The sequence below is a fragment of the Mirounga angustirostris genome, unplaced genomic scaffold (genome assembly GCF_029215605.1).
Source record: "Mirounga angustirostris isolate CCGP_5_RB_7025 unplaced genomic scaffold, mMirAng1.0.hap1 SCAF_2, whole genome shotgun sequence".
In the NCBI taxonomy this organism is placed as follows: Eukaryota; Metazoa; Chordata; class Mammalia; order Carnivora; family Phocidae; genus Mirounga; species Mirounga angustirostris.
The window spans coordinates 104,071,011-104,084,749 of NW_026991710.1; the positions used below are offsets into that span (position 1 = coordinate 104,071,011).

Genomic DNA, 13,739 nt, shown 5'->3' on the forward strand with positions numbered 1-13,739 from the left:
CCCTGTTCTGAGCACATTTAAGGGAGAAGTTGAACTGGGATGTTCAGTGGATTAGTGTATTAAATGCATTTTCAACTTACGATATTTCCATTTAATAATAGGTTCATTGGGCTATAACCCCACTGTAAGTTGAGGAAAATCTGTACCCCCAATATCTCCCTCTCTGTTACCATATAGTTTGGTTTGACATGTGCTATCAGCTCTGGGTAGTACTGATAATACTTTCACTCAGTTTTTGTTTATCTGAGAGCAGCTTTATTTTTTCTTTGTTTCTCAAGTATGTTTTTATTGTGCATATAATTTTGCATTGAAAGTTCTTTTTCTTTCAGCACTTTAAGGATACCACTTTATTGTCTTCTGGCTTGAATGGTTCTGATTTGAAATCTACTGTACTGCTACATAGGATGTGTCTTTTTTCTCTATTTTTAAGATTTGTTTCTTTCTCTTTGGTTTGGAGAAGATATACCTAGATTTCTTTTTGTTAGCTTTTTGTTTATTTTAATATTTGTCCTATTTGTATCTTTTGAGATCCTGGGAGCTGTGGTATCGTATCTGTCATTAATTTTTGGAAAATTCACAGCCATTATTTTTCAAATATTTCTTCTGTCTTTTTCTTCTCTGGGATTCCAAATACGTGAATGTCAGGTCACTTAGTATTATCCCACAGTTCTTGGATGCTCTCTTCTTCTTTCATAAAATTTTACTTTTTTTTTCTCTTTGTGTTTCCCTTTGGGTGATTTATTGACCTATTTTCAAGGTTATTGATTAAGTCCCTAGCTGTGCCAATCTACTAATGTTCCATCAAAGGCATTCCTCATCTTTAATTCTGTTTTTTTTTAATTCTAGCATTCTCATTTGATCCTTTCTCTTTTTTTTTTAAGATTTTATTTATTTATTTGACAGAGAGAGACACAGTGAGAGAGGGAACACAAGCAGGGGGAGTGAGAGAGGGAGAAGCAGGCTTTCCGCGGCGCAGGGAGCCCGATGAGGGGCTCGATCCCAGGACCCTGGGATCACGACCTGAGCCGAAGGCAGACACTTAATGACTGAGCCACCCTGGCGCCCCTCTCATTTGATCCTTTCTTACAGTTTCCATCTCTCTGCTGAAATTACCCACTGGTAATCCATATTGTCTACCTTGTCTACCAGAGGCCTTAACATGTTAATAGTAGTTATTTTAAATTACATGTCTGATGATTCCAAGATCTATCTATTTGTGGCATAACTGAATCTGGTCCTGATGATTGCTGTTTGTTTGTGGCTTACTTCTTTGCCCATCTTGTAACTTTTTGATGAAACCAGACATCTCATGCGTGACAGTAGAGATGGAGATAAAAACTTTTATGCCTAGATATGGGTACCCCTTTCCTTCTGTGGACATTTATTGGAGTATTTAGGAAATCTAATTTTAGTGGTCAAGCTGGGTCTGGGTTTTTTTTTGTTTGTTTCTATGGTTTCCTCTAGCACTACCTTCTGCTTTCTTTGGGCTGGTGTCCTGAGATGTTTCCTGAATGTCTCTTTGACCTGCAGATTTCAGGCTTCCCTTGGCTCTGTGCCTCAGAGAAGAATTTCTCTCCCTGTTCTTGCCCCTTTCCCAGTATGAACCACTGCTGCTTGATACTTGGCACTTGTTATGTTGGTGATGGAGAGTTTGCATGAGTGGGGGTGGTAGAGGAGTTGTTTTCTGTTGTTCTGATTAACTTCAGTCTTAGACATTACATACTCCTGAGGGTTGGCCTTGTCAGTGATTCTGCCCTGTCTCAGGCTGCAAGTCTCGGCCCAACATATATTCCTTCCCCTCCCCCAGGGACTGAGAGTATTTTACTCCTTCCTTCCCCTAACTGGGGTTGTTTCTCACCAGGTCCTAAGAGGACTGTGTTTTTGGTTTTCTTCCAGTGGTTTAAGGCCTCTGTTCCTAGCAGAAATAGATAAAGATACAGGCACTGCGCTTTCCTACCATGGCTGTTTGCTTTTTTCCTCTAGCCTGTGCCCCAAGGATGCTTTCTCAGGATGGTCACCCTGCCTCTAGCTGTTCTTCTGAGTATCTAGTAGATCCCTGGCTGTGAGTGGGTACAAATTCCCCATTAGGTTACAGGCTGGCATTGCATCAGCTCATATGTTTTTCTGTTGTACCAGAATAAGCAGTTACTAATCTAGACAAGAGTCTACATAAGAAGGAAGTAGAATATACTCAGCAATACTGGACTTCACATCTAGAAAAGGCACTATTTTCACTGTGATCTAGGTGAATAATGAACCCCAGTGGTTATGCATTATACAGCTTTGCAACTGCCAATGTTATGGCAATAATACTAATAATATATGTATCAATATAGAGAATGCTAAAGAAAAATTAGATAAACATACAGGGGAGTTCAGTGTATTATCCCTGTAACTTTTCTGTAAATTTGAAATTATTTTAAAATAAAATGTTTCTTGGGGCACCTGGGTGGCATAGTCACTTAAGCATCCAACTCGCTTCAGCTCAGGTCGTGATGTCAAAGTCTTGGGATCGAACCCCGAGTTGGGCTCCACACTGGGTATGGAATCTGCTTGGGATTCTCTCTTCCCTCTCCGTCTGCCCCTTCCCCCCCCCACACACACACTCTCTCTCTCTCTCTCAAATAAATAAATGTTTAGAAAATAAATAAAATGTTTCTTATCATCAAATGATGCTATTAAGGAAATAATGTAAAGACAAGCCACATATAACCCACAAAAAAGAAATAGTAGCAGCCTACATCAAAACTCCTATCATTCGATAACTAAAAAGTTAAAAAAAAAAATGGGAAAAGACAAGAAAAAATGTTCAACAAAAGATGAACCGTGAATGAAAAGAAACATAACAATATGTATGACCTCAGTATGAGGAGAAAGAAATAGAAAACATAATGATGATTCTCTACTCACCAAATTGGCAAAGTTAAAAACTGACAATAAATAATGTTGCAATGTAAGTGATGAATCACTAAATTCTACACCTGAAACTAATATTACACTGTGTGTTAAGTAGCTGGAATTTAAATAAAAACTTGGAAAAAAATACTGTTGCAGAGAATGTGGAGCAATAGAATTTTTATACAATGTTTGCAGATGTCTAAGTATATAGTGTAAAACAATTTTTATTTGTCACCCTTATGATATCTCTATACCAAAGTCTAAGAATCATTTCCTGGAAAACTAGAAATATAAAAGATTACACATATATGCCTCCTGCACTTGAACACCATGGATGCGAATTCCCACATACTAAATAATGTTATATATTTTGTGTGTAACATTTCTTAACATGACAAAGGAAATTTGCAATCAGATTTCACATGGTGTTTTTCTCAGATTTGTACATGGGAAGCTAATTAAATTCTTAATTACTTTATAAATTTCTGCTTCAACTAACTTTTTAATAAAACAAAGTATTACTATATTGTTGAACTAATTTTGAATACCAAATGGCAAATTACAAGAAGAAATCTCTTTTTAAATTTTAGTTTATAGTTAACAATAAAACTTTGGACTAGCTGAATTATAAAATACTTATTTTTTGTACCAAACAAGTAAACATTTTTTTTTAAGATTTTATTTATTTGAGAGAGAGAGAAAGCAAAAGTGGGAGGTAGAGGCAGGGGGAGAGGGAGAAGCACACTACCTGCTGAGCAGGGAACCCTACATGGGCTCGATTCCAGGACCCTGGGATCATGACCTGAGCCAAAGGCAGAGCCTTAGCCGACTGAGCTCCCCAGCACCCCTCAAGCAAGTAAACTATTTGAGGAAAATAAATTCAGTTTTCCATATTGATGTTTTATAATTTATTTCATTGGAATCCAAATGCAATCTAAAATAAACCTTAGAGCATTCATGAAAATGCATGATGGCCAGTTTCCCACTGATCAGATCATTATTACTTAGTTGAAATTAATATCCATCAAATGGAAACTTTGTGTAGGATAGTTAGAATTATTTTCACTTATAGAAAACTTTGAAAATTTGTTGTGTTTATACATTTAATAGTTTCTCAAGATAAGATCTTTTTTTTTTTTTAATCCTACACACAATGCTTAGGGAAAATAACTGAAACTATTTCTAATTATTTTTTAATACCACAGTGTTGGATTGTGCATTCTTTTGCTTGTTGGGGCAACACAGAATCAGTTTTGTTTTGTTTTATAAAGGGACTCCCAGATAGACAGCAATCCTGTGTGAGATATGACTATTATTTTCCCAACACTCCCAATAAATTCTTATTCAATGTAACAAGAAGGAAGAAGATGGAAAATGCTTCTTGGTATTTTTATTCTTTGCTTTTATTTATTTTTTTAAGATTTTATTTATTTAGGGGCGCCTGGGTGGTTCAGTTGGTTGGGCGGCTGCCTTCGGCTCAGGTCATGATCCTGGAGTCCCGGGATCGAGTCCCGCATCGGGCTCCCTGCTCGGCGGGGAGTCTGCTTCTCCCTCTCACCCTCCCCCTTCTCATGCTATCTCTATCTCATTCTCTCTCTCAAATAAATAAATAAAATCTTTAAAAAAAAAGATTTTATTTATTTATTTGAGAAAGACAGAGAGAGTGCACGAGAGGGGGTAGGGTCAGAGGGAGAAGCAGACTCCCCGCCGAGCAGGGAGCCCGACGCGGGACTCGATCCCGGGACTCCAGGATCATGACCTGAGCCGAAGGCAGCCGCCCAACCAACTGAACCACCCAGGCGTCCCTATTCATAGATTTTAAATGGAATCCCCCCTTGGTATAAATGTTGGACTTTTATAATGTATGGGAACAACTCCCTGCTTGACTTCTGTAGTTACTCGACCCGCTTATGCTAGTCGATTACTAAAAGTATATTTCATTTTTTTCTTATTAGTCCTGTTTGTCTGAGAGTGGCTGGGTTTTTCTGTTCCCTAGTTAAGTATCTAGTGGAGGTTGAGTTCTCCAGAAACAAATTTTGAGATGGAGGTGTTCACACAGGAGAGTTATTAAGGAGTGCTCCCGGAACCAACACATATGGAAAGGAAGGGGAGGAAGCAGGATTGGGCAAAGGACAAAGTGGTCTGTGCTGCAGTCTCAACAAAGGCCTCAGTAGATCTTGGGGTGGCGGGAGGGGAGAGACCTAAGCTTGAATGATCCTTCATTCAGAGTTTCCATGAGTTGGGGTGAGGGATTTGGGCTTTATACTCCCATGCTGATTCGTCTTTGAATGTGAGCTCCTGGGGAAGAGGATATGTCCTTGGGTGAGGCGGCTCTCTTTTACAAAGCACCTCCAGAAGAAGGCTGAGAGTTGAGAGATCTCTGCATGAAGCACCCTGAGAACGTGGAAGATTAAGTCCTTTGTTCTAGAAGGGAGAACTAGGTGACAGTCATTGCACACTCAACAGTCCAGCCCTTGCGCCACTCAGAATCACACCTTTGTATGAAATTTATGAATGGGTTTTTTCAGCTTTCTTAGGGCTTTTAATCCTGAGAAATTAGTGAGAAGAACTATAGGTCTTACCACTGCTGTTGGTCACTGGGCTATACCATCTTTTTCAGATTTCTTTGATCTTAAGCTAGCTTCTCTGCTGTTCTTGGTGGCTTCCTTAGTGATGTAATAGACGTCCATCCTTGAAAAGTCTGAGCCCTGTACAGACTATCCCACCATTACTGCTGCATTTTTTCTGTTTACCATAGAAGTTGTACACAGCAAAACGGTACCCAAGTAAATTACCTTGGTTGAAACATACTTCACACTGGTCCCATTGTGTAACAGTAGACCTACATGGTGATCAGGATCAATTGTCCTTTCTAAAATGGTAAGTCTTGGGGCGCCTGGGTGGCTCAGTTGGTTAAGCGACTGCCTTCGGCTCAGGTCATGATCCTGGAGTCCCGGGATTGAGTCCCGCATCGGGCTCCCTGCTCGGCGGGGAGTCTGCTTCTCTCTCTGACCTTCCCCCTCTCATGCTCTCTATATCTCATTCTCTCTCTCAAATAAATAAATAAAATCTTTAAAAAAAAAAAAAAGAACAAAAAAGAAATAAAATGGTAAGTCTTCTTTCTCATTCCTGATCTTGCGACACAGGAACCCAAAATGACCAGGTTGTAACTGATCTTTATGGTTAAATGGAACTTTCTTTGTGTCTCCTGATTAAAGCATTTTCCTGTTGGGAACCAGGACTTCTAAATCCTCACAGTTCAGGGTTGTAGGAATGGAAAACACAAATTCCCCAATAATGTCACTAGCAGTGATAGTAGCAGAGTATTTCCTCCTTCCACCACTTAGATTTGGATCTAAGTATTCCACCCATTGAAGACACAGAAGCATATAAAAGTCAGTGATTTAGAGTAGGCACGGCGTCCTGGAAGATGGCACCAAATCCTGTCAGGTTGTCTTCTTCCAGCTGGGGCTTCAGATGTGTTTTCTCCACCTCTTTCTGTCGTTTTATTAGGCCAGAAGACCTCTGGGAAGTATAGTATATAATAGAATCAGTGAATCCCATGGTCAAGCTCACACCTGTGCTTCCTTTGCTATAAAGTAGTACCCTGTGCTGGTAGATTATATAGTCTTCAAATCCTGGGAAAGTGTTGTTGGCTAAGACCCTGTAGTCAGAAAGTACAAACCCATAATGAGAATATAAGTCACTTCCTGGGTGGGAAGGTGTCCAATGTTGCCACCATTTAGCTAATTGGTAACCTTAAAGTTCTGTGCCCTATTGGGGCTCATCTTCGGGCTCCATCACTGGAGTGATGCAGTGAATCTCTTTCTGCAATATTCCAAGTAGCCCTTTTTGCCCTTTGGCCCAGGGAGCTCCTTCAAAACTACTGCCTCCTTGTGAGCAGGCGTCAGATCCTCTTTGCCTTAAAATCTGCAAATTTGTCTGCTAATTTATCATCTTCTTGGAGTGTACATTGACAAAGCCTACTTTTTAATTGTCCTCTCTAATGGTTACTTTTCTCTCTCTTCTTGAAGTATTTTTTTTCTCTTACTTATATATAAAGGCAGGGGAGAGGATGGGGAATAAGTTATTGGTTCACCCTAAATATATAATATTCTGTAACCTAGTATTTCTTGCATCTGGACCATGGCTTTTGAGTGAAAAACCAAGATTTTGATTCTGCTAAGACTGGGCAGCCTCATGTCTTTCTTTTCTTTTCTTCTTTTTTTTTTTTTTTAAGATTTTATTTATTTATTTGAGAGAGAGAGAGAGCATGATGGGGGTAGGGTCAGAGGGAGAAGCAGACTTCCCGCCGAGCAGGGAGCCTGATGTGGGACTCGATCCCAGGACTCCAGGATCATGACCCGAGCCGAAGGCAGTCGCTTAACCAACTGAGCCACCCAGGCGCCCAGCCTCATGTCTTTCAACCTGAATGGAGTACCTTAGTTAAAGAGATAAGACAGATAAGAAAACATATAGTTTAATATTTCTAAAAGCTATACCTCTACATAATGTCTATCAAGATCAAATGCTAATAGTCAGGAGCTCTGTTACCTAATTGCTGCTCTTCTGGTGAATTTAGGCTTGCTACTTATTTTTATCGACCTTAGTCACTCATATATCAAATGAAGAGGTTGATGTAGATGATGTCTGAAGTCCCTCTGAACATTAAAATTCTTTGCTTCCGTGATGGCGTATTTAAGGTTACTCAGTCTTCTGAAGGGCCACTTTATATCGGCACTTTAAAATGAAACAAAATGCCTTATGTTCCAGTTTTTAATTTCGTGATTGCCTGTGGGTTTTTATGAATACTTTTTCTTTGACTGTTAGAATTACAAATGATTATAATTTTATATGGCTTTCCAGGCAATTCCACTGCCCTCAAAATTTTTCATGACCTACCATTTAAAAAAACAAAAAACAAAAAAACAAAACTAAAAAATTATCAAGGCACAAAGCTCTGAGAATTTTTCTCTTTGAAAGAGGCCAGATAAATAAAATTACATGTGGTCAATAATTCCAAAATCAGCTATAAAGAAGTCATATTTCAAAATAATACCTTATTCAGTTACTTGTTTTGAATATCTTGGAGACCAGCCCTGCTTTTGTTGACAGTATTTCTGAGAATGTTGACATTCCAGAAGCAGCACCCATCAATTTGGTGGTAAGTGTTTGGAGTATGGGATAGTGTAAGAGATTGTAACTCACCCTCTACAAGATCTGCTAAACTGGTTTTACCTGATTCTAGTTCTTATGAAGTTTTGAAGGGAAAGGCCAAGTGTCAGCCTTGAGCAAAATGCTAAGGTTGAACTATAAAGCCTTCAAAAACATATAGAATTATAATTAGTGATGATGAGTGAAATTTTAAATGGTTGAAGGCTCACTTTGTATAAGCACGTTAAAACCTGACTTGATTAATGCCATTTTTCTTGAATATAGTCAGAAAGCTTTACAACGTCAAATTTTGTTGTCACGTCTACTTTTGCCGTTTGCTGGCCGGAGATGGCAAAATTTCAATGAGAGATCTGCCTAAGTCCAAAAGTTGTCCCTGAGACCACAGTAAGAAAATGCAATGAGATTGTGTGTTGTGATCTCCAGAGGAAGGCAATATAAAAATTTAACAGTGACAACAACAAAAAGTTGACACTTTTTATTTGATTTTATTAGTAAAAATAATAAAGACTTGTCACTTGGGCCTTAGTGATTTCCTCACTTGAAAGCCTCATCAACTGTGAGAGGCTAATATGCTGGATTAATTACTTCTCCATGTCCTATCCATGTTTGTTTTTCTGTCTAGACCCTGTATACCTCCTTCTCTCCCCCCACCATCTCTTTCTCTTTTCTCTGTGTGATTAAGTCCCACTCATCCTTCAAGACTGATCTGGAAATTTGCTTCTGGCAACTTTTCCAAATAGACTTCATGACTTCCCCCCCCCACCCACGGTGTTTTCATAGTATTTTATACCTATTTTGTAATAGGTATCACGTCATGCTATAATACTTTTTTTTCCTTCCTCACTAGACTGGAAACTTATCAAAGGTAAAGCCATGTCATTTCCTGCCTTTCCTGTTGTATCTTGAACCTAGCCACCACTCAAAGTGGTGACTGAGTGAATAATTATTTCACAGGAAAGTTTGCATGTCTGATCAAAGACTAGTTCTGCACATCTGTAGGAAAATGGTTAGGTTTGTTATAGTACTTAGAAACTATAGTACTTCCCTGCATAGCCTTAGGACTGGAAAAGAAGAAGGAACAGAAAAATGACAGATGTTATACTAGATTTCATTCAGTTTAAATGTGCTCATGGGTGGGGAAACAGCCCAAGAGCACAATTCCTGAATTTGGCATAAACCACAGCCAAGGAACACAGCATAGAAATAAACATATACACTAAATCTATAACATTCAGTTCAATTCTTTCTTTTAGATATAACTTTAAAGGTCATTTAATTTATTGATTTTCACACTGTTTTCCTTGGAAGATCTATGAAGGTGGCTCAGGAGTCCCCAAGATGGACTGAGCCTGTCCGCTGCATGGATATCTATGCTTCCACATACATTTCCAACAGAGAAGTCAGCTTTTATTAATGTATTTTGAATGTTAGCTTAGGCCTACCTCCCATGTGAAATCTCACTAAAATTGGCCCAAGCCCACACCAAATCAAGAGATGCTGGGTCATTTAAAATCTGTTAAATATTTTTGAAAATCCCCAGGGCCATCTCCATCTCTTGGCTCCTGAGTCTTTGTATGCTGTTTCTGACCTCCATGTCCTAGTAACATTCACTGATTTTTACATTTAAAAAAAAGTACACAGAACCCAAGCATTTATGACCACAATAGATCCCCCTCTTATTTTTCTTCCCCAGGTTATCCTAGGAACATACACCTCTTCTTTCTTTACTTAGGTTTATGGTATGCTGTAGCTAACATATAATCCTTCTGTGGGGGCAAGGGCAGCTGGGAATTTCTCAAAATTGGCCATAGTTTATTTCTCAGTAAAACACTTATCTCTGCAGGAAAACTTCAGTGTGAGATATAAAGGTAATGTTATTTTCTTTGCTCATTATGTTGGTTTTCAGTTGGAACTTGTACTGGGGTTTAAGAGAAGATTTCATTTGAAGAAAGGGTTTCGTGACTTCAAAATCTGAAACCCCTGCTTTAGGAGTTTGGGTTGGAGTTTAGGAGTTTGAAATTATGCAGGGCAAAATTTCAGTTGTATAGGCTGTGCAAGGTACAGTAAGATATGTCATTCTTTACATAGATTAATTTGTGTTGTTGATGTTGTATTTTCCATAAGAGACTAAATCCATAAAATAAAAAAATAATTCATAAACGGGGATATGATACATACATTTTATTATACAGGTGCCATTTGGATATGCCATTCAAAATAAATTCTCAAGCTTCACCCACCTGAAGGCACAAATATTAAAATCCATACTTAAAGTTCTCTAGCTTTAGACATTTGGTGCAAACCTTCAGGCACTGAAAGGTTTTTCTATATACTCAGAAACAATTCTGTCCATACTCTTTTCTTCAGCTTCCTTGTCCATACCTTCCTTTCTTCAGTCCTTCCGCAGACTACCTTGCAGGTGGGTTGCTATTTCCACTGGTACCTTGCATGGGAGTGCTGGTATACCAGGTGCCAACATCTGCCTGGCATTCCCACTAGGCTTAACAGTTTTCTCCTACTGGCTGAGTTAGCCCTAGACACTTGTGGGGAATCTATGATGGGTTGCGGAAACAGTGAGTCTGCTCTTTAATTCTGTCACATTTTGTCACCTGAGCCAAGAAACCATGTTAGCACTTAGAAATGCACAGGATTTTATGTGAACACCGTCTTCAGTTATTTGCTTTAATCCCTACCCCACTGAGGATATTCCCTCCTCATACTGAGTGAAAACAGACACCACCATGTTATTCACTCAGATCTTCTGCTTTTTCTTCCTTCCCCCAGACTAGCCCCAGTGCTGGATACACACACACACTTTTCTTTTCCTATTTAGCTTGAAAATAAAATACCCCCTGCACAATAACACATGGAGTAGTCATCATCTCTCTGATTTGGTAAACTGAGTCTAAATTAGTTTAGTCTGGGTATAACTGGGGCATCCTGTTTCATTTATGTTTTATAGTATGCTACCGTTTATAAAGTGTTTTGACCTACTTAATTCTCTTAGTAACCCTAAGAATACTAGTCCTTATCTATAGCCAATGCATAGATAAGGAAAGTGATGTATAAAAGGACCAAGAAGATTGCCAAGGTGTGTGATGGATAATTCTGTATGTCAACTTGACTGGGCTAAGAGATGCCCAGATAACTGGTAAAACACTTCTAAGTGTATCTGTGAGCCTTTGAATATGTCAATTGAGCAAAGATCACCCTCACCAGTGCACTGAGCATCACTGAATCTGTGGAGGGCCTGAATAGAACAAAAAGGCCAAGGAAGGGCAAATTCCTTCTCTCTGCTTAAGCTGAAATACCCATCTTCTCCTGCCCTGGGATGCCAGAGATCCTGGCACTTGGGCTTTTATACTCTGACCAGGACTTACACCATAAGCACCTGAATTTCAGGCTTTTAGACTCAGCCTGAATTATACCAGTAGCGTTTCCTGATTCTCCAGCTTGAAGGTGGCGGACTGTGGGACTTCTTCTTTCCCATAAGCATGTGAGCCAATTGCTATATAAGAAATTTCTTCTTCTACATTATCTATATCTAAATATATCCTATTGGTTCTGTTTCTCTGGAGAACCCTGACTAATACATGGTACATCTGCAATTTCAGCTTTGGTCTCTGGGAACCCCCACACAAAGCAAACGATGACAGTGGGATGACCTTAACATAGAATGGTCTTTAAGGACTAGATTTACTTACATGCATTCCTTTCTTCCCTTTTAAATGAATGGTTTTTTTGTTCTTTCTCCTCTTCCCCCCTTCTTTCTTTTTTAAGTTTGATCACTTAAAGCATGGTGGGAGGCAAGAGGAAGAGTAGAGGGAGAGAATCATTTGCTGAACCTCAATATTCATCTATCCCTGGGATGTGCACTAAGCAGGCTTCTATTTCCATTTTTTGAGACATGAAAGTTAGGCATTAGTAATACATAATGGGTCCTAAGGAGGTGCCCCTAGGGGTGACCCCAGCTAGTAGTTCCCCATAGGGAACTACTGTTATTGGCAGACACAACAAATACATGATTTTCTTTGGTCACTAATACTACTACACTATAAACCTATAGAAAGAAAGGTATAACATGAAGGGCTTAGGAAGAGAAGAGTTGTTATGTATACTGCTTAAATTAAAAAATAGCAAGGTAATGTATAAAAGATTCTCATCTCTTGAGAATAAATTCATACAGAAAATTGATATAGTATAATTCCTATTACTTGTTTTGAATCAAACAATTCTTTTTTGGAAGTATGTCTATTGAAAATCTGTTGAGCAAAAAAGACATTGGCCAAGTTCAACTCACAGATTCTAATTCATTGTCCCGATTTTCATAAGTAGGTACTGTTTATACGACACATAAACTAATTTTTTATTTCTTATATTTATTTTTCACACAGATAATCCTTAATTAAATAAAAATAATATATGCTCACTCATTTATTTATTTATTTATTTATTTATTTAAAGATTTTATTTATTTATTTGACAGAGAGAGGGAACACAAGCAGGGTGAGTGGGAGAGGGAGAAGCAGGCTTCCCGCAGAGCAGGGAGCCCAATGCAGGGCTCGATCCCAGGACCCTGGGATCATGATCTGAGCCGAAGGCAGACGTTTAATGACTGAGCAACCCAGGCACCCCATATGCTTACTCATTTAAAAAAAAAACAAAAAACCTCTTTTAAGGTTTTATTTATTTGTCAGAGAGAGCACAAGCAGGGCGAGTGGCAGGCAGAGGGAGAAGCAGGCTCCCCACTGAGCAAGGAGCCCGATGAGGGACTCACTCCTAGGACCCTGGGATCATGACCTGAGCCAAAGGTAGACGCTTAATTGAGCCATCCAGGTGTCCCATCCTCACTCATTATTTTAATAATCAAACTATATAGAAGAGTAGAGGGGAAAAAAATCAAAAGAGCTGCCTACTTCTCCCCAAGTCCACATTTTTTTCCGAATGGAAGATTTTAGTGAGAGTTCAGAGAATTTTGTAAAGTCATTTTCTTTTTTCAAGGTAGATTCTGGGAGCAAGAAAGCTGGCTCAGAGACCAAGACTACCACCTGTCCTCAGAATCCTCTATTTCTTTCCTTAGCTTTGCTTTTTGAGGTATATGGCTTTCATTTGTTCATATTTCCTTATTTATGGCTGCTTGTGAAGGAATTTTATCCCTTTTGCTTCCTCTCTTCATTTAAAAACTATTTGTTCATTTTATTAGTATGAGGGAGGGTGATTTTATGCTGCTGTATAACTCAGCTAGTAACCCAAAATCCTATGTTTGGTTTATAAAGATAAATGTGAGGTGGATTGATATTTCCAAAGAATTTTCACCCATCATCTGCCTCTTCAGGGTTTGAGATTGATATGGAATAATTAGGAAAGGAAAAAAAGTTACATTTTGTTTCAATCTAAGCCCTGATTAGCTGGAAGAACACAGAATTCATCAAACCAATCTTGGGCTCTTTGTCAACTTGGAACATGAGTCGCTTTCAGAGTTAACCAGTACTACACACAGGTTATTCATGAATAGAATTTCACATGTTACTTTATAGGGCCTATAGTGAATGTGGCAGATAACCATGATGTGAAGAACTTGTTGGCTCAGCTGCAGGGAATCCTGTCATCAGATGCCTTTAGCTTTCAACCTCTTTGGTGTTCTGTGATTGCTCTGTGATTGCTCT

General features: G+C 38.9%; 1 pseudogene; it reads right to left on the reverse strand.

Moving 5' to 3' along the window:
• Positions 1-6,294: 6,294 nt before the first annotated feature.
• LOC123847541 (tigger transposable element-derived protein 1-like) overlaps positions 6,295-13,739 on the reverse strand; it is a 163,080-nt pseudogene continuing 155,635 nt past the window's right edge.